Below are 19,791 nucleotides of genomic sequence, written 5' to 3'. Positions count from 1 at the left end.
CAGAGGAATGTGGTACTTGTGAACAGAGATGACTGCGTGTTTTGAATGTTACTGCAGTCAAGCTGGAGGACTGAGAAATAAGCACGTTATTGACCTGAAAGTCATTCATGATCCTGACAGGAGCAGTTTCAATGGAGAGGTGGGTTCTGAAAGAGCAGGTTCTGAAAGAAGTGGGTCAAGAGATACAAAAAGAAATGAACTGCAGATAACATGCATAGACCATATCTGAGCAGTTTTGCTAACAAGGGGAACAAGAAATAGAGGCTCCTGTATCAGTGTCATTTCAGGACCTCATATCCCTTGTATTCTCCTTATTATTTCTCCTATGATAATGTCATTTCCTTGAAGCAGAGAATATTTAAATTCTTTAAGCCCAATATTGCTTTCTTGGTAAAAAATTTTAAACGTGTGTCTAGTAGTACTATAATAATTTTACACGGGGTGGCAGACCAACTACTGGATTAAAATGAGAGTTAATTCATGACTTCAATTATCAAAAGGTGCAAACCTCCACTCAGTATATACCTTGAAAACTAACTGCATTCTGACAAATTACAGGCTGTCAAGAATTCTACTTATAAATTTCTGGATAACTCAGTGAAGCTCCTCAACAAGAATGATCCTTTTCTTTTTGCCAAACCCCAAGTTTAACAAACCACTAAACATTTCTGGCATAACCGCAAAAATAAAAAAAATCACAGATATTGATACTTCAGGCAGATAACCAGTGAGATATCTGCTGCTGTGACATGAAAGACCGTAAATTGTAAAACAAATCAATAAAGGAGATTGTCACAATGAAGAACAGAATGAGAAAAAAAAATCAATTATTCTTCAAACTTCAGCATTTTACAAAGGCTGGAGAAATTTCAAGCTATTGTCTCTGCATAATCAATCTTTTAACAATGGTTCAACCTAATTGGAAAAGTCTCATAGAGCTAACATGTTAGGAGCTATGTCGAGATAACTATCAAGTCTAAGATATGTTGACATTTGGCATAAAAAGTCTTCCCCCTTTAAGTTCCACTTAGAAAATATAAGTTGTTTTTGAATAAAGAGGCATCATTTTAGAAGTTTAGCAGTTGAGACTGAGAGATGATGGCCAGAGAATGAGCAGGCAGAATAGTTGCATTTATGTCAAGGAAATGTAAGGTTTGGGAGTTTTTAACTTGGAGTATAGCTAGTTGAAAAAGATAAACTGCTAAGTTACTATAGACATTGTGAAGTGCAAATATGGCAATCTATTTTGTGCATCATAAAATGCCTGATAAAACACTCAAAATAATTCTGCTGTGCTACTTCTTTACTTCATCTTATTAACAACACTCAATTACCCAAGACAATCTAGGTGTTCCATTTCACTTCCCTTTTTCCTAGTTTACAAATTCTGTCTTCAATTTCTTTTCTCTATAACCAACCATATCCCTTCTCTCTGCTCACTCTTTCCTTTATTTTACCTGCCTTCTACCCATCAGAAGGAAATACAGATTACTATTCAATCAAGGGTCTACAGTGGAAGAAAATGAGTAGTATGATGATCTACAGTCAGAATGGGTTCCATGAATGGGAGCTGGATTGCTTAAAATAAATGTTACAGGGAGCCTAAATGAAGATGGAAAAAAAAAGAAAGAAAGAAAGAAAGAGAGAAAGAGAGAGAAAGAGAGAAAGAAAGAGAGAAAGAAAGAGAGAAAGAAAGAGAGAAAGAAAGAAAGAAAGAAAGAGAGAAAGAAAGAGAGAAAGAGAGAAAGAGAGAAAGAGAGAAAGAGAGAAAGAAAGAAAGAAAGAAAGAAAGAGAGAGAGAGAGAGAGAGAGAGAGAGAGAGAGAGAGAGAGAAGAAAGAAAGAAAGAAAGAAAGAAAGAAAGAAAGAAAGAAAGAAAGAAAGAAAGAAAGAAAGAAAGAAAGAAAGAAAGAAAGAAAGAAAGAAAGAAAGAAAGAAAGAAAGAAAGAAAGAAAGAAAGAAAGAAAGAAAGAAAGAAAGAAAGAAAGAAAGAAAGAAAGAAAGGAAGGCAGGCTAGGGTAGCAACCATACATTGTAAAGTGACTGTATGTGAGTGTGTGCACACTGCATATGAGAGAAAAGATATTCCAAGGCAGAATAAATACAAGCATTTTAAAGTTAGACAAATGGTTGCAGTAGATCTGCCATCAAATAAATACATCAATTCACTGAGAATTTAGGAAAATTTTACTCTTTATTCCATGCAAATAATACAAGTTTATCGAATCCCAACTGGCATTTGCACTTTACAAAAATCACCATTGAAAATAAAACAATTATAGAGGGGAGGGATTGGGGTCAGAATGGGGGGCTGCAATTATTCTTCATACATAGCCCTACACTAAACTCCTTGAAATCCAAGGTCATGTCCTTTGATTTTGCATTGTTCTCTGTGCATTTTCATGCACATGAAGGTATTCAAAAATAATGACTGCAGTTACATTTTGATTGAAGAGGACAGGACTGACCTTTGTCAATATGGAAAGCAATGCTGCTTGACTCTTGATGAACTCTTATGTCCCAACTGGGAAGTCGATTCCTCCATCACTTTTCTTTCCTGAGACTCTGGACAACTTTAAAGCTGAGAGTATGGTATGAATTTGTTATTGGAAAGTGTGAATTTAGAAAATCTTTGGGTTGGTGAGCTCATTAGCTTACCAATAAATACTGAAGGCTTGTTGGTAAGTCTCCAATCACCTCCCCTCCTCTCCCGACCTGCGGGATTCAATAGGCATGGAAGAGGGGCTGGGGATGAGATGAGAGGCTGACATACTTGATGAGAAGCTGCAAAGAAGGAACTTTATTTCCTCTCTGCCTACCTTTAAGTACCTTATGCTGCGCCTGCACTTTGCCTGTTCCGCATGCTTGGACTGTGTGACTTTCTCTGATTGGCCCTAGTGTCTCGTGTGCATCTTTTACTGGCTGCCTGTTAACTATATGCATTTCAAGCTACGCAATAGCCTGCCACAGCCCTGGACACCCTCCCTGCACCTTGGCATGGAGAAGTGGAGGTGGGAACAGCTCACTTTCCAGCAAGTCTCTGGCTAAAACCAGGAACCCACCTCTTGTAACCAACACAGGCCACCCTGTTGTGGTCATTTGTGACAGACTTAAGCAGCAGGTTTGGGGCACAGTTCTCTCTAAGCTTTCCTAACTCTGACTAGTCCGACACTGCAGTGGTCACAGTAAGTCTCCTGCAAAAGATGGCAAGCACTTGTTCCCATGCTATCGTGCCCTTTAAGGTACTGCTATTTGATCTTTCTTCTTTGAGCAGTTCACAGATTTTGCTTGCTGAAAGAGTAACATTTATTTCCACTAATCCTCACCCCAAAGCTAACAATCATAGGGCTGATGAAGGAAAAAAAAGTTCCAATTATAGAACCTTACTTCCACAGCAGTAACAGGACACAACACAAATTTAAATAACTAGATTTTTCCATAAATATTTCAATAACTGCTTTACTTTTGACAAGTTTTACCCATTTTAAAGATGGACGTTAAATCAAAAGCCATGATAAATTGAAAAAAAAAAACACCCGAACACATGATTAGTGAGGAAAATGAGTAGAGTTTGTGATGGTTCTCTGATCTTCAAAGTCTTTGGCGCAAGAAAGACAGGATAGCTTCCTAATTCCATCAACTACTAGCTGATTGCCTGCTATGACTGGGAAAATCTCCCTAGACATAAAATTCTGAGCGACTTTGCAAAAACAGTCCATCAATGAGAAATCACAACAATCTTTGAAGTTTTTTGGTTTTAAGTCTCCTTCCATCTTATTCACCACTCACTGACAGAATAGGACTCAGAACCTCAAAAAACTCTTATCTCCATTTGTTCCTTTATCTCTGATTTCTTTCAAAGATAAACTTCTAAGATAATTTTTAACAAAGTTAAAGGATCAGTAAAGGAACTGAGCCAGTTCAAAATGATTTAAAGATTAAATAGCCTCTTATAACACAGAAAAGGCAACTGCTCAAAGAAGCTTTTTTTTTAAGGAAATAGATTTAATCTCTACTCACTCTAATGTACCACAGTTGGGGAAATTCAGTATTAAAGTGAATATTCTATAGTATACATTTTTAAAAAATATTTAAAGGTGTTTGGTTTTTTTTTCTATCTGTAATTGAAATAGTACATACCAATGATACATAAACATTGAAGTGAGTTTAATATGTGCATAAGGAAACTCAACTAAATATTTTTATTTATAGATATTTTATATACTCAACTAGTTTTTTTCCTTATAATATTATGTAACTGGTTGATTTTAATTTTCAACTTCATTGTCAAATAGTATCACTAGTTTAATGATGATATTGCTTGACAAATAAATCCCATGAGCATAAAATCACATCTTGCTTTTATATAGGATGCAGAGATTGTTGTAGTCCTCTAGTACCAAAAATAATCAATGTCAAAATAATTACTTCTTACAAAAAAATGTACCTGCCACAAGCCCTTCTTATCTAAGTCCTAAGGTACTATTCAGTTGTCCTCCAGAAAATGATTCCAAAATTTAAAAGGAAGATGTTCAGGAAAAATGTTGGTTTTCCTTCCACCTCCCCTACTTGAGAGAACCACAGCAAAATGTAATTTTAAGGCCTCTATCCAAAATTAACATGCTAGTTTCTCCTCTGCTTCTTTCACCACTTGTGTTTAAAAAGAAGTTTAAAACTACTACTACTATGATTACAAGGAGATATATTATATTTAGTAGGGACAGACTCATATGCCATGAATTGGCTCAAATTCATGATAAACACAGGATGTGAACAATGAAAGAAAATTTTGCAGCCATAAAAACTTTTGCAATGCTCAAATCTACAACTGATCATTGTATAACTGTGTCTTTGCTAGGAAACTGTGTAGGGCATAGCTACCACACTCATCTGGTTGGCATTCAGATGGCTAAATGCCAGATCAATGAATGACAGTGTTATTCAAAAGTCAGGGTTAAAAGATTTCAAATCTGGGTCTCCAGTGCCCCAACCATTACCCTTCAGCTTCGAAGGAAACCCAGGCTCATTCACATAGGAGTTAACTAATGGAATTTTTCCCAGTCCCAAGTCAGCTTTGTTTAATTAACTTCATCTGACGTGAGCCTCTCACTAAAAATATTAAAGTGAGAATAGTGTCACTTTATAAGGCTCACATCTGTACCTCTGAGTTTTGAATGATTGAGTTGGCAAAACATTTCTTTCTAATCTGATTTTTCCCTCATCAATTATCCTGAGTCATTTGAATATCCTTAGGGATGACTGCATCTACTAAATTAGGTCAAAATTTCATAGTCTCTGTTGGCAATCACCAATTTCACTTACAGTTGTCAATAAAAATACCTGATTTATGAATTTAATATTGATAAAATTAGCCATACAATTTATATTTATTATTTTTACATAAATACATATGTCTTTGGGTCAAAATAATAGCACCTCAAGATGTTGGTGTCCTAATCACCAGAACCTGTGAATACGTTACATACAGAAAGGACTCTGCAGATATGGTTAAGGTTAAGGACATGAAAATCGGAAGATTATCCTGGATTGTCAAGGTGGACATAAAGTAATCACATGAGTTATTTAAAGTGGAAAAACATTCCTAGCTTTGGAAACCAGAGAGGTATCTGTGTAGGATTAAGTCTGTACTTGCTAGCTGTGAAAATGGAGGGTGGCCATAAGCCAAAAATGCTTACAGCCCCTAGAAGTTAGAAGAGACAAGGAAGTGAATTCTCCCCTGGAGTCTCCAGAAAGGAATGTAGCCCTGCAGGCATCTTGTTGTTTTAGTCCATGGAGAACTGTGTCAAACTTCTGATCAACAGAGCCATAAGATAATAAATTGGTATCCTTTAAGTCACCAAATTTGCAGTAGACAGTTATAGCAACAGAAGAAAACTAATACATCTTCCTAATTATGATATTGTTACAATTACCCTTTATGAGGGAGAATGTTTAAAGGTTGACAGGAAAAAAACATTCCACTTCATCTAGAGAGTGTGGTGCCATGAAAATAAAACCAGCCTGTGCGGATATCCAGTTTCCAGCTCTAGATCTTCCATAAATGAATGTAAAAAAAACTGGCAAAGCTCTTACCATCCCTTACAACTCGAGTTTGTCTCCTGTCACTAGACAAAGAGTTTATTTCCAAGTGCATAATCTTCATATAACTTCTTCTAACTCTCGGATAGTGGCTTGATTTAATTTGACTTTCTAGAGAATCAAAGAGATCCTTTTTCTGCCATATTTGATCATTTTATACTGTGAAGTCTATAGACCTGGTATTTCCATATTTCAGTAAGAACAAGTTTAAGTATCTGTAAAACTTGAAACATTTTTATTACGACAAAAATAAAATGAAAACTCTCTTAAACCAATTTTTTAAATCACCCTGCCTAAAACTGCATGGAACCACTTCCTGACTCAAGCATGAAAAATCTATAATCTTTATAGTACACTATCCCTAAACTGCTTCTTGTTAAAGTCGGCAGGTGAATTTTTTCATGGATATTTTAAGGGTTCAAAAATGCAGACGTATTTTTTATTACAAAGAGTTACTCAACAGATTAAATTATGTCACCCAAAACATTAATACAACAAAGAGCAAAACCCTGAAATAATATAGCCTAGGATATAAATAGTCTTCTTTCCACAAAGCATTATGAAAATGTTTCAATAAAATGTTTCAAAAAGAGTGTTTCAAACTGTATGAAACCAGTATTCAACCTACCATATTCAACCTACCATAATAAAAATTAAATAGTATCAAAATTTCTTTCTACCATTCAGGAGCCTTTTATTGATATTAATTAACCAGCAAATGTTCAAACACATAAACAGGATAAGAATTCAAAATAAATAAATTAAAAGTTAAAGCACGTTAGCTTATTTTCAAGGTAGAAAGGGATGAATAAATAAGCACTTGTGATATTTAAGATATAATAGATATCCTCCAAATGCAATTAACTAAATAGTAAATTTTTAACTTTTTTATATACTCTCACAACTCAATTTCTCACGGATTCTTTATAGATTGTTGACTGAAGAATATCATCCATCCAAATAACATAATATCATTCCAATGCAAAGCAATGATAGACAGCAGGTAAATTCCAGAAGAATTTACCTACAAAACACAAGAAACAAAATGCCAGTTTTAATAGACCTCTTTCTAAAAATGGACAATGTAAGCCATTTAGTGACATGTTAAAGGTAGACCATCTGCCGATCTCCTGCACAGAAAAAAAGATCCAGCTATGTAAAGAAATGAGAGAGTTCCCCACTACATCCACTCATTCCTGTTCTTTTCTCTCTTATAAAGGTATCCATTAATTAATTAGAAACTACCTTTACCTGCCACCTCCCATTTAAATACAACACTACATTCTTCACAAACTATTCCGAAATCATCCCTTGGGAATCAAGAAGAGGAAATAAATGTGTGTCTAACACTGTCATATGGACAAAATTCTCAGAATACAGAGAATCAGAAGGAGGCTGGTGAGAAGGCTGGCCTTTACTATTTACTGATGAGGCATACTGTAAGAGAAGTGAAATAGAAAAGTATCTTTTCAAGGGATATATTCACTCAAGGCTCCTCTGTTTGAATGTTGAAAATGGTTCTACAATGTTATTTTCATAAGGCTGAATAGAGCTGGCTTATTCTTAAGAAGTATGGAGATGGAGCAAAGGAAAACTTTTATGAAGCACTAATTACACCAGTCACAATATTAAGAGTGTTATTTTTACTACCAAATTGTGAGATACTTTAAAAAGCATTGAAGGTGTGAAACAAAGGGTTACTAAGGTACTTGAAACTTCTTATGTCTCCCTGTAACTAAATCGTTGTCCTACAATGTACGTTTTAATTTCTTTAGCATGTAAATTCTCAACTTAACTTGGCCCGGCTTTCTGATATGCCTTCCTCATATCATCTTAAGCATTTCAAGTGTTAATATTGTTTAAACTGGATAATACATAAAGTATCAATAAAATACATAATTCACACACTTAAAAATAACCTATCTGCCATGTGACACTTGTCAAAATATTTTGAGACCTCTATATATTTGAAATAATTTGAAATAAAACCTCTACTGTGGTTGCTACTGCTGCTTCCCAGGGAGAGTAGCAGGCATTGCACTGTGCATTCAGTTATTTTTATAAGTGTGCATGCACTCACTCGCACACACACATACACACACAAACACATACTTCAAGTACAAACTGTAAATCCTTTACAGGTAATTGTCTGAAAGGCACCCTACACTGTGATTTCAGTCAACAGTATATGTGTAGTATATCTAGAAAGCAAAAAAAATCCAGACCATTCATTCACCTGAAGCAGAATAATAGATGCATTTAGTAATTCTCTGATATGCAAAACAGGGCACTTACCTTCCATTGCCAGGGCCATCTGAAATCACACTGGAAATCCAGCAACGGGAGAGGGGCTTTATTGTGGGGTGAATCATCCCCACGTAGATGCTCTGAACAACCCCTGTATGCATACTGACATCATCAGAAGAGACTCGGAGGCAGAGGATACTATGGTAACCAAGCAATGTGCTGGGAGACAGAAGCCTTTAATTGCTTTAACAACTTCCTGGGGCTTGAGCTACCAGGCCTGGATTTACTAAGTAGGAAATGAGGGTTGTCACAGAAACGGTGAGTGTGACATAGAGCAAGGGGACTCAGTGAATTCTGAATCTGTTCATGGTGATGTGACTTTTTAATGACAAACATCATTACATGATTACATTAGCAATATTTCCCTCATAGCTGAAGCTCTGAAGAAGTCACAGGTCAATAAATAATGCTCCCAGGTAGCAATAGTATAAGTATTTATAGATGGTTTTCTCATTTAACAAGCATTAATATTATTGCATTACAAACATCCTTTTCCTGGAGGGTGAATACTTGATTCCCTTTCAAAAGAAGCTCACAGCTGTGCCTTGGAGGTCAGCTTACTGATAACATCGAAAACTGATTCTCATATTTACTTTTCCATGAGGTAGCAGCTGCCCATTCCATTTATCTCAGAGCTCCAGAAAAACCTTTCCAATACATCATTTATCCAAAAAAACACCTCTAGCGAAATGCCTAATTATGACACTCAGATAAAATCAGAAGAAATCTGCCAGTCGGGTTCTGCCACACTGTCTTCATGATTAAGTCTTCTCTTCTATCGCAGGTAGAATTCCTCCAACAACCTCAAAATAACACATAATTTAAATTTTCCCTTTGAACTATTTGTCCTTCTCTGTATCTGTCACTCCTGTTCACAGAAATGCAACCCCTTTTAAAAATACCAGCTTAAAAGTAATTGCTTAAAATAACAACGTTTCAATATCAAACTGAGTCTATAATGATATATCATGCTTATTTGATCAGATGCAACACTTTAATAAGGATGCAATTTATCTTCTGTACTACGAAAAGTATTGTTTACTTCTATGTGAATATTGGATTGACATGTTTTTAAACAATACCATGGTCTAATTTTTCCAGTGCAAATACTGTAATTTGTAAAGATGAGCGAGTAACTTGGCAGATACCTTTTAAGATATTCACAACAATAAAAACTGAAGGTTGTCATTCTGTATTGTATACTCATACCTATGCTTTTTCAAAGATACTGTTATTATCTCTATTTCAATTTAGATGAAGTTAAGGCTGCCTTTTAATGTCTCCCTTGTGCGTAAATAGCGTATAAATGTACAGCAATGATACTGTCTACAAAAATAGTAAAATGGAAGACAACAAAACAAATTTACAATCTAGAGGAATGTAGAGAATCTTAAACTAATTAACAAGTTGGGCTTTTCACTACTGCCAATGTTAGGGGAATTCTGAAAGAGGAATAATAAAGTCAACCCTTACCAAAAAAAATAAATAAATACAATTTTCCTTAAGTTAGGTAAATTAAAAAGCTTTCCAATAAAATGGAATCACTCCTATCCTTTCACTTGTTCTTCCTAAGATTCTGAGTTTGAGAACCAAAAATATGCAGTTTACCATGATAAAAAGTAGAAAATAAGTGTGTATGGGACAAATGTTAAAATAAATCTGTTTATCTGAATATACATTGGAAAAGGTCTAGAAGTTACATAATCAATTGCTTAAGTTGTTACTTTTGAAAGTTTAAATTACAGAGTGATAGAGTATTCCAATTTTTAAGTTATATGTTTTTAAACTTAGAAAAATATTTTTCAACCATGGACATGAGTTAGTATTATAATTCCAAAAACAAAAGTTAATCTAAATGTGCTCTGAACTTAGGATCCTGTTTTACAAGCTCTCAGAGAAGGCCTATGACAACTTCAACAGACTAGACCGTAACAAACTAGACAGATTATTTCAAGGTTGTTTCAAAAAGCTCTCTAAGGGAAATGATCCCCGTGTCTAAATAGAATTAGGATGGAAACCAAATAAAAGTTATCTGGACAACACACAGAGAGGAGGTTGGAGGAATATCGACTTTCCCAGAGATGTGACAGCCATAATGGAATAGTAAAGATAGTTTAATAGATTAAAGAAAAATGTTTTAAAATACAGTTTTGAAAAGAACACATCCAAAAATAAGACAAAACAAGAGGTCTCTGATTCGATAAAAGGCTGAAGGGAATTTAAAAGCCCACCAGCAGAAACAGAAACCATGTCAGTGAGACAATGGTCTCAGGAAGCCAGAACATGTGCCCTGCTAAATAAAGATGCGTATTTTAAAGACAAGAGTCTAAATTCCCCAACCTGTGTTCCCTAACTCCAGGTCTCATTCAGTTTTTATTCTTCTCTTAATTTACAAACAGCTCATGTGTCATATTCTCATTAATATTCTTTTTACTTTGTCAGGCTACCACATTTTTGACCACTATCACCTCACTGTCTTCTTAAATTAATACCTTCATAGAAATATCACTCCATTCCTTTGATTCCCAAGGATAGCACAGAGTGGGCAGTGGAGTATACATCCACATGAGGCCACTAACAACAGAGCTGGGACAGGAACAGAATCTACCCAACAACAGGACCAGCTCCAGGCCAAGCTCCGGCATTTTCTTGCTACATCGCTGTCTACCTCCCTTCTGCTATCTGTCCCAATCTTCAAAAAATTCACTTTGGATTTCCCAGCACATCCCACGGCTTCACATACATTCAAACAATGTTATAATTTCTCAAACTGAAAGAAAACATAAGTTAGAAGGTGAAATACCCTTTCATAAGGTTACCAAAAAAGACACATATTTAAAAATTTACCTCTTATCTAGTTCCCAGGCATCAACCTTAATCCTTACATTGAAATTTAGGTTTCAACAAAGCACTGAGTTTAACTTAAAGTAAATTCACATTGGTAAGTGTCAATTCAAAAACAAATGATGGTTAAAAGCCTCTTCTGACAAAATATTTGGCCAGAATTTCTAAAGCCTTCAACAGTCAGCTAGTGTTCAGCTTGCATCCAATCCCAAATCACTTTTTTAGGTATTTATAAAGATGTTTATAAAGCAAAACATCCTTAGTCCTAAAGTTTTGTCTTATAATTTGTGTTGAACTTCCTTCTTGCCCAGATGAGTAGTTTTATTAGCTTGCCTGGTCTTGATACAGTTCTCCCAATTCCAATCAAGCATAGTATAAGTCCTGAGAAATGGCAATGGTAGATGGAATTTTATTATTAGCATTTGGGTTCAAGCTTGTTAATTAAAACAAGTTCATATTGATACCTAAGAAGAAATATCACAAGGACTTCTAATGGCAAAAGGGCTCTACCTCCTCATCAACTTTAAATACAGTGAGCAGCCGAATTTCACCCATAAATCTCCTCTCCGTTTCAGCCCCACAACTATCCTTTGGACTTAGATCTTCTCTATCACATAATGCCCTGGTCTCCCAGATTTCAGTAATCACTTAAATCATTCTATGCATCACTTTGTCCTTGATGAGTTTTCACAAAACACTGCCTTGAACACCAGGTTACACAAAACTCCCAAATCCTTAACGGTTCCCCCGTTTGCCACTGAATCAAGTTCAGAGTTCATAGCTGTAATGTAGCCCATTATAGCCAGCCTTACCTCTGGGCATCTTGCACGACAGCAATTCAACAATCTGATACAGTATTATTGATATATTCTGTTCTTTCCTTCCTCAATGTCTTTGATCTTATCTGCTCCTGGAATTCCACACCTCCCTCTCCCCCCTCCCCCCAACACCCTCCTTTTTCATCTCCCTGACAATCCAAACCCTATCAGTCTTCAAAATCCATTCTTTCCATCAGGGATTATTTCCTCTTCAAACTTTCAGTGTTCTATGTCTCAGTAACTACACATAAAGCATTCTATTGCCTAGTTATTTTCACATATCTTATTCCCTTTAAAGTTCTGAAAGTTAAAGACAAAGTCTGTATTAACCTTTTATTTATTATATGCACATGCCTTTGTGTTTGGCATTCACTTAATAAATGCTTATTAAATAAATGAACAAAAATGTATAATGTCCTATTTTTTTTCCATTTTCCAAAGTATTTAACATTAAATTTCCTAATCTTTGAAACAACTAAGTGTTTCAAAGGGAAACCAGGGAATGTAGAAACTGTAATTCCACTATTATAAATGAAAATAAAGAGGCTGAAAACAATACTCTGAATTCTTTTGTCACATAGGTTCCCCGATTCTCCAATATACTAACCACCTTGACATCTAAACTCCTAGTAGCAGCCAGAAAGGAAGTGTGCTCAGATTTCCTCACAGTATATTCACACTGCTTCTGAATAATTAAGGCCAAAATGGCTTTAATTTTTCTTCTGTGCCAATGAGTCATGGTGTAGTCACTCAACATTAATATTCTCAACTCATGAGGCTTGAGAGAAACATCTCTTGTTCCCTATTTCTCTTTCCAGTATCTTCCCACTATCTGAAAAAGGCTGTTTCCTCTGCTCCATCTACCTCCTCAGAGCAACTGGTTCACAAACTCTGGGAAAGTCCCTGACTTTTCTAAACATCAGTTTGCCATTTTCATAAAAGAGAAGAACAATAGTGCCACCTCATGCTGTAGTTATACAGTCAAAGATAATGCATAAAGTGTTGGTATAGCATAAGCACTCAATAAATAGTAGCTACTGTAATTGATAATAAAGAACAAAACCACAGCTAATCAGATTATATCATCTTCTTTCAAAGGTTTCATATGTATTCCAGAATAGTGTTATAACCAGGTGATGAGGAAGTAGAAATTGACTAAATAAGGGCCCCTAAAGAGCTTGAATAATTAAGTGGGGGGAGTTAGGTTTTTGGGTTTTTGTTTATTTTTTCTTTTAAGTTTACAATAAAGGTGATGGTCTTTTTCAGTTGAATATCCTACATGTTATGAAAGGGTTCTATAATAGTAATTCTTTCATTTCTCCCACACAAATTTCTGTCCTCTTCTGCAACTAAGCACAGCAGCATAGCTGGCATGCTTTCCTCAATCCATGTGACAGACTGAAATTATTCTAAATTCTATCAATGAAGACTTTAAATTTTGTCTTCACCAAAATATCCAAGACTAGATCCCCATACTGCTTCTAAACTGACCAGAGAGTCAATAAATATGTTTTCACAAAACTAAACATGAAGTATCATGTCTTTAAAATATTTTTTAAATAATAAATTTTATTTTTATATTCCCCATACAATTGCAACCCCCCCATTCTGACCCTCCCCTCCCGCCCATCCACCCCACAAAAAGTGTCTCTGTTTCATAGTTTTTTGTTGATTTTGATTTTCACTTTCTTATATTCATTTTCCTGGTCCCTTATTTAAGTTTTCTAGATTCCTGCTATGAGTGAGACCATCCAGTATTTTTCTTTTTCTTTTTGGCTTATTTTGCTGAGCATGATCCCTTCCAGCGCCATCCATTTGCTGCAAATTGCATGTGTTTATCTTTTTTGAATGCTGAGTAATATTCCATGGTATATATGTACCACATCTTCTTGATCCAGTCATCTATTTTAGGGCATTTGTGCTGTTTCCAAAACTCAGCTATTGTAAATAGTGCTGCTATAAATATAGGGGTGCAGGTGCTCTTTGGAATTGATGTTTCTGTGTCCTTTGGGTAAATACCAAGGAGTGGAATTGCTGGATCATATGGAAGCTCTATGTTTAGTAGGTCCAGAAATCTCCACACAGCTCTCCATAGTGGTTGGACCAGTTTGCACTCCCACCAACAGTGCAGGAGAGTTCCTTTTTCTCCACAACCTCGCCAACATTTGTTGTTGCTAGTTTTTTTAACATGTGGCATTCTCACTGGTGTAAGATGGTATCTCATGGTAGTTTTGATTTGCATTTCCCTGATTACAAGTGATGTTGAACATTTTTTCATATGCCTGTTGGCCATTTGCATTTCCTCTTCAGAGAAGTTTCTTTTTAGCTCTTCTGCCCATTTTTTGACTGGATTATTTTCTTTGTTGTTGTTGAATCTCATCAGCTCTTTGCAGATTTTTGTGATCAGTCCTTTATCATTAGTGTTGGGTGCAAAAATGTTCTCCCAGTTGGTGGGGTTTCTCTTTGTTTTTGTTATTGTCTCTTTTGCTGTGCAGAAGCTCTTTAATTTGATGTAGTCCCAGCTGTTTATCTTTCCCTTCACTATCACTGCTTTGGGTCATGTGTCTGTAAAGATGTCTTTGATGTGCATATCATGTAGTGTTTCACCTATATTTCCTTCTATATATTTTATGGTTTCAGGTCTTATGTCTAGTTCTTTAATACATTTTGAGTTGATTTTTGTGAACGGTGTGAGGTAGTGGTCAAGCTTCATTCTTTTGCATGTAGCAACCCAGTTTTCCCAGCACCATTTACTGAACAAACTTTCTTTGCTCCAATGCATAGTCTTTGCTCCTTTGTCAAAGATTAGTTGACCATAAATCTGTGGGTTTATTTCTGGATTTTCTATTTGATTCCATTGATCTGTATGTCTGTTCTTGTTCCAATACCATGCAGTTTTGATGATTATGGCTTTGTAGTAGAATTTGAAGTCTAGGAGTGTGATGCCTCCATTCCCTTCTTTTTTTTTTTCAGGAGAGCTTTGGCTATTCGGGGTTTTTTGTGATTCCATATGAATTTCATCAATAATTGTTCCATTTCTTTGAAGAATGACATTGAAATTTTGATTGGAATAGCATTGAATCTGTATATTGCTTTTGGTAGGATGGCCATTTTAATAATGTTTATTCTTCCAATCCATGAGCAGGGGATGTCTTTCCATTTCTTTGTGTCTTCTTCTGTTTCTTTTAACAGTGTTTTATAGTTTTCTTTGTATAGGTCCTTTACCTCTTTTGTTAGATTTATTCCCAAGTATTTGATTTTTTTTTTGTTTCAATAATAAAAGGGATGGTTTTCTTGATTTCTTCTTCTTCAGGTTTATTGTTTGTGTATAGGAAGCCTACTGACTTTTGCGTGTTGATTTTGTATCCTGCCACTTTACTGAACTGATTGATGAGTTGAATTAGCTTTTCTGTGGAGTTTTTGGGGTTCTCTATGTATATTATCATATCATCTGCAAATAGTGATAGTTTGACTTCTTCTTTTCCTATTTGGATTCCTTGGATGTCTTTCTCTTGTCTTATTGCTCTGGCTAGGACTTCCAGTATTATATTGAAAAGCAGTGGTGAGAGTGGACATCCTTGTCTTGTTCCAGATATTAATGGAATTGCTTTCAGCTTTTCACCATTGAGAATGACACCGGCTGTTGGCTTGTCATAGATGGCCTTTATGATGTTGATGTATGTTCCTTGTATCCCAAGAATTTCAAGGGCTTTTATCATGAATGGGTGTTGTACTTTGTCGAAAGCTTTCTCAGCATCTATTGATATTATCATATGGTTTTTGTATTTCTTTTTGTTGATGTGTTGGATAACATTGATTGATTTTCGGATGTTAAACCAACCTTGTGTCCCTGGAATGACTCCTACTTGGTCGTGGTGAATTATCTTATGGATACATTGTTGGATTCTGATAGCTAAAATTTTATTGAGGATTTTTGCATCAGTGTTCATTAGGGCGATTGGCCTGTAGTTTTCCTTTTTTGTGTTGTCCTTGTTCGGTTTTGGTATTAGTGTAATGTTGGCTTCATAGAACGTGTTTGGTATTGTCCCTTCCTTCTCAATTTTTTGGAAGAGTTTGTGAAGGATAGGCACTAATTCGTCTCTGAATGTTTGGTAGAATTCATTTGTAAATCCATCAGGTCCTGGGCTTTTGTTTTTGGGGAGGTTTTTGATTACCATTTCAATTTTGCTACTTGTAATTGGTCTGTTTAAGTGTTCTATTTTGTCTTTATCTAGCTTTGGGTGATTGTAGAGTTGTAGGAATTTGTCCATCTCCTCGAGATTGTTGAACTTGTTTCCATATAACTGTTCATAGTAGTTACTGATTATTCTTTTGATTTCTGCTGTGTCTGTTGTGATTTCTCCTCTTTCATTGATGATCCTGTTTATTTGTGCTTTCTCCCTTTTTTCCTTTGTGAGCCTGGCTAGGGGTTTGTCTATTTTATTGATGTTTTCAAAGAACCAGCTCTTGGTTTCATTGATCTTTTGGATTGTCTTTTTAGTTTCAATTTCATTTATTTCTGCTTTGTTTTTTATTATTTCTTTTCTTCTACTGGTTTTGGGTTTTTTTGTTGTTCTTTTTCTAGATCTTTGAGCTTCGAGATTAGGTTGTTTCTTTGAGTTCTTTCTTGTTTCTTGGTCTGAGCTTCTATTGCTATTATTTTCCTGTTATTACTGCTTTTGCTGCATCCCATACATTTAGGATATTGGTGTCCTCCTTGTCATTCAATTCAAAGAATTTTTCAATTTCTTCTTTGATCTCCTCATTAGTCCAGTGGTCTTCCAGTAGTGTGGTTTTTAATCTCCATGAGGTAAGAAAGTTCCTTGCCTTCTTTTTATGGTTTATTTCTAGTTTGATGCCTTCATGGTCAGAAAAGATGGTTGATATGATTTCAATCTTTGTGTATCTGTTGATGTTTGTCTTGTGCCCCAGTATGTGATCAATCTTGGAGAATGATCCGTGTGCGCTTGAGAAAAAGGTGTACTCCGTTTTTTGGGGGTTTAGTGTTCTATAGATGTCTGTTAAGCCCAAATGCTCTAGGTCCTTACTTAGAGCTTTAGTTTCTTTACTTATTTTTTGTCTTGTTGATCTATCCATTGTTGATAGTGGTGTGTTGAAGTCTCCCACTACGTATGTGTTTTCTCTGATGTCTGTTTTCAGAGAGGACAACAGTTGTCTGATATATTTTGGTGCTCCTTCGTTTGGTGAGTATATGTTAATGAGTGTTATTTCTTCCTGAAGTATTGTCCCCTTGATCATAATGTAGTGACCATTGGGGTCTCTTTTTATGAGTTTGAAGTCTGTTTTATCTGATATAAGTATAGTTGTTCCTGCTTTCTTTTTTGGTCCATTTGCTTGTAGGATTGGTTTCCACCCTTTAACTTTGAGCCTATTTTTATCTTTTGTAGCTAAATGTGTTTCCTGGAGACAGCAAAAGGTTGGGTTTTGTTTCTTAATCCAGGCTGCAACTCTGTGTCTTTTTATTGAAGAGTTTAGTCCATTTACATTTAGAGTTAATATTGTTATGTTAGCATCTGTATTTGCCATTGTGTTTGTCTTTCCTTTGATTTTATTTATTTTTTTAATAACTTTTTTTTATTTGCCTTCTTTCATTGTTATTCATCCCTCTGAGGTTCTGGCTTTAGGATTCCTTGTTGTATTTTTTGGAGTGGGGGTTTAGTCGTAATGAAATTCCAGAGTTTCTGTTTGTCTGGGAAGGTCCTTATTCTTTCTTCATAGAGAAAGGAGAGCTTTGCGGGATAGAGTATTCTTGGTTGGCATCTGTTTTCTTGGAGTCTGTTGACTATGTCCCTCCACTCTCTCCTTGCTCATAGTGTTTCTTCAGAGAAGTCTGATGTCAGCCTGATTGGTTTTCCTTTGAATGTTATCTGTTTCTTCCCTCTTGTCAGCTTCATTATTTTTTCCTTGTCCTGGATTCTTGGGAGGTTTACTATTATGTGTCTTGCTGTATTTTTCCTTTAGTCGTGGAAGTTTGGTGTTCTTCTTGCTTCTTGTATATCAATTTGCAGCTCCTTCTTCGCGTTTGGGAATTTCTCTTCAATTATCTCCTGGAATATTTTCTCTGTTCCTACATCGCTCTCCTCTCCTTCTGGAATTCCTATAACTCTTATATTTCCTTTCCTCATGGAGTCAGATAGTTCCCAAAATCTTTCTTCGTTCTTTTTCCTTCGTACTTCTCTTTCCTTTTCTGTTTTGGTTCTTTTGAGTTCTTTGTTTTTAAGAGTACTTCATCGTTCTTCCATTTCATGTATTCTGCTTTCATTGCTTTTCCCAGAGTTCTTTAGTTCCTCCATTAATTCTTTGATCTCCTGCGTTTCTTTTGCTTCCCTCTTTATAGATTCAATTTCATTCTTCTGATCGCTGATTATTTTTCTCATATCATTGTTTTCCTTTATGACTTCTGTCACTTTTTTAATCATGGCAATTTTAAATTCTCTTTCTGGAAGTCTCAGAAGTTCTTCCAAGTTACTGTCGTTGTAATCTCGGGGGTGGTTTTCTTTTTGTGGTGTGCTTTTTTCCTGAGGAGTTGTTAGGTTGCGTGTGGTTCTTCTACTCCCTACTGTCTGTTTTCTTATTTTTCGTATGCATTGGGACACTGTGTTGCTCAGACTGGCCGGCATCTTGGGTGAACTTCTCAGCTCCCCTCTGGCTCCTCCAGGAGCCATCTCTGGCTTCTGAGGGAGCTTTCTGCTGGTTTCAGGCAGTCTTTAATGAAGAAATGTCTCTGTTCTAAAATGGCGATGAGGGACTCAGTCCCTGCGCATCCGGTCTCAGGCACGCTTTTCTGCGCGCCTGGTCTGCCCCGGTCGTGGGTGCCTGTTCCCTCTGTGGGCTCAGACTGCGGGTCGGAAGGGGCCTGGCTTGGGCTAACTTCCCAGCTGGCCACTGTCTCCTCCAGGAGCCTTCTGCCCTTTTCAAGCAGTCTTAAGTAATTTCCCTGTTCTATGGGGTGTTAGCGAGTTTTTTTTTCTGGTCGTTAGGTGGTGCCAGAGATCTCTCCTATTGTCATTGGTGGGCTGTTTTTCGCCCTCCTCACCCCGTGGGACAGGGAACAGAGCGGGAATGGTAGGGTAAACCTCAATGGCTTTGGGGTGCTGTGTCTGCCTTGTGCCCCACCGTCGTGGAGAACCCATGCCCTGAATTTCGTGCCCTGGGTCTCAGTTCCAAAGCACTCAGGTCCAGGACGCAGGCTGTAGCCCAGTTCAGTGGCGCGGGAATGGCGCCTTTTGCACCCTGCTCCCAAGCCTTGGCGCCTGGTTCCTGCTTACTCAGTGAGGGACTTTCACCTCAGTGAGGGCCTCCGCGCGTTTCCCCGCAAGCGTAGGTCGCAGGTGCGGGGACCTGGGCAGCCATGATCCCTATCCGCGTTTGCTTTCCATGTCTTTAATATTTTTACCCTACTAGTCAAAGGAATTATAGATGACAGTTTACTCTAATACCAAAAATGTATTGTAATATTTCATGATTCTAATTTTGGCTACAATTCCTAGAGGAGGAGCTGGATTAAGTTCCAATATACTTTTTCTGAAGAAGTCAGTTTAAGATATTTCCATTTTAGGCTCTCAATTATTAGAACTTTAAAAATATCTTTCCCCTAGGATACAATAAATAAATTCAAGGGAAATGTAGAGCATCTGTCTGAATCTAAGCACAAATATTGTTTTCATGAAATAAAAGGAAGAGCAGTTAAAGATGATGCCTAC

The sequence above is a fragment of the Talpa europaea genome (genome assembly GCF_964194135.1).
Source record: "Talpa europaea genome assembly, chromosome: 5".
NCBI lineage: Eukaryota > Metazoa > Chordata > Mammalia > Eulipotyphla > Talpidae > Talpa > Talpa europaea.
The sequence above is the reverse complement of the archived record's forward strand: the minus strand, read 5'-3'. Positions refer to the sequence as shown.